The sequence below is a fragment of the Penaeus monodon genome, unplaced genomic scaffold, assembly GCF_015228065.2.
Source record: "Penaeus monodon isolate SGIC_2016 unplaced genomic scaffold, NSTDA_Pmon_1 PmonScaffold_1520, whole genome shotgun sequence".
NCBI classification, from domain to species: domain Eukaryota; kingdom Metazoa; phylum Arthropoda; class Malacostraca; order Decapoda; family Penaeidae; genus Penaeus; species Penaeus monodon.
Window position 1 is genome coordinate 32501 of NW_023644376.1, and position 2500 is coordinate 35000.

At 43.4% G+C, this 2500-nt stretch overlaps 1 pseudogene; it reads left to right on the plus strand.

Annotated features, from left to right (window-relative positions):
* Positions 1–2155, plus strand: part of LOC119569448 — a 6923-nt pseudogene extending 4768 nt beyond the window's left edge.
* Positions 2156–2500: the final 345 nt, after the last annotated feature.

Genomic DNA, 2500 nt, shown 5'->3' on the forward strand with positions numbered 1-2500 from the left:
CTGGTATGAGCTCTGGATCAAGCTGAAGCCCAGGCCTCAAGCCGGACTCGTGGTGAGGAGGAGCTGGAGAAAACTGGAAAGCTCTGCTGTAGGCTGAATGAGAGTTTTTGAGAGGTATTAAGGTTCGCGAAGAACTGGAAAATGCCCCTCAAATGCACTTCTTATGTCAAGAAGAAATGAACTTTTGGCAGCTGTCCGACTCTACAAAGGTGGCTGTCGGAATATTTGGAACAAGAAGCTAAACTCTGGCCCAAAAGGCTGAGCTCGATGGACAGCTTAATGTAATTATCAGATAATATGAACCGAATAAATGCTTCCAATTATAGAACTGCATATTTTGTTCGTCAGTATCATCTAATACTTCATATGCATCTCTTCTTTTTCAGGACACTTTGAACGCCTGAGAAAGGAGAAGACCGCCGCAAAACCAATTGCTTAATGGCAAGAAGAACTGTGGAACAGAAGTTGCTTAACCTGAAGAAGGAGCTTGAGGAACTCGAGCTTTCTGTCCAGAAGGGTTAGCAGGAATAAACAAACCAAGGATCCAACAGCTTTACAAACTTAAAACGAGAGATCTCTCACCCAGGAGAGCTCATTACCAAAGTTAACATTTCTAAATTTATATATGCATTTTTGAAACAGTCATCTTCAAAGCGAGATGAACTTTATTCGATCTCGTTCTTGTTCTCTACAGAATCTTGAGGACCAGATTATCCAAACCAACCCCATCCTTGAAGCTTACGGCAATGCCAAGACCACCCCGTAACGACAACTCTTCTCGTTTCGTAAGTTCTTTTGCCTTACTTCAGATGCATATCTATTAAATGAGATTAGAAAAAAAAGAAGGCTAGAATTCTTATATATTTACCTCCTTGGACACAGGGTAAGTTTATCCGCGTCCACTTCGCTCCAAACGGCAAGCTTTCCGGCGCTGACATCGAGGTCTACCTGCTGGAGAAGGCTCGTGTCATCTCCCAGTCCCCCGCCGAGCGAGGCTACCATATCTTCTACCAGCTCATGTGCGACCAGATCGACTATGTCAAGATTAAGTACAATGCATCGTAAAACCTACTGTACGAGTTTTCTTTCTGTTAAAACGGTGAACAAAAATATATTCACCATGTGCTAATTCCAATATCCTTATCAGAGATGTGCTTATTGTCTGACGACATCTACGACTACTACTACGAGGCGCAGGGTAAAGTTACCGTCCCATCCATCGACGACAAGGAGGACATGCAGTTCACTCATGTAATTACGCAATTAATATGCACAAAGTAACATGATTGTCTTCTCAAATATTGTCTGTCACGGTACAATGTAAACCTTTAATCGTAATCTAATATCTCGTCTTCATATTCATTCAGGATGCTTTCGACGTCTTGAACTTCTCTCATGGGGAAAAAGAGACATTGTTTACAAGGTCCAGCTTCTGTCATGCACCATGGCAACATGAAATTCAAGCAGAGGGGTCGTGAGGAGCAGGCTGAGGCCGATGGCACTGAGGTATGAATTTTTGTGAGATGTGAAAATTATTACATTTATCATTTAAAACTCTGGACAGTTATATTTTGTCTTACTCTTTCTCTCTCTATTAAGGCCGGAGAAGTTGTTGCTAAACTGCTCGGTGTTGACGCTGAGGAGCTCTACAGGAATTTCTGCAAGCCCAAGATCAAGGTCGGTGCCGAGTTCGTCACCAAGGGTATGAATGTCGACCAAGTAAACTACAAATCGGTGCATGGCCAGGGTCTCTTTTCACGTGTATTTCTCATGGCTCGTCAGGAAGTGTAACATGACACTTGAGACTGGGGCCCGACTCGTGCTATGTTCATCGGCGTACTGGATATTGCCGTTTTGAGATCTTCGACGTAAGTTATATGTTATCATTACCAGTTTTTGGTATAAGAGTATATTCCTTGCGAAAACATCAAGTTTTATATAAAACTAACAAATTAATCTTGTATTTTCCACCAGTTCAACGGTTTCGAGCAGATCTGTATCAACTTTTTGTAACGAGAAGCTGCAGCAGTTCTTCAACCATCACATGTTCGTGCTGGAACAAGAAGAATATGCGAAAGAGGGTATTGTTTGGCAGTTCGTCGACTTCGGTATGGATCTGCAGGCCTGCATTGAACTCTTCGAGAAGGTAATTTAGATATGATCTTATCCCCTTTAATATAGCACCCAGTTCTACATCACGCTAATCGTCCAGAGTTTATCTATCCATTTCTGGTTTAACTTCTCCTTACTTTCAGAATGGGTCTCTCTCCATCCTTGAGGAAGATCCATGTTCCCCAAGCACTGCAAGACCTTCGAGGAGAAGCTCAAAAAAACCATCTCGGAAAGTCTCGCTGCTTCATCAGCCAAAAGCCTCCACAGCCGGCCAGCCTGAGAACCACTTTGCCATCGTTCCACTACGCTGGCACGGGTGTCCTACAACCTGCTGGCTGTCTCGAGAAGAACAAGGTTTCCTCTCAACGACACGTCGTCGACCAGCTCA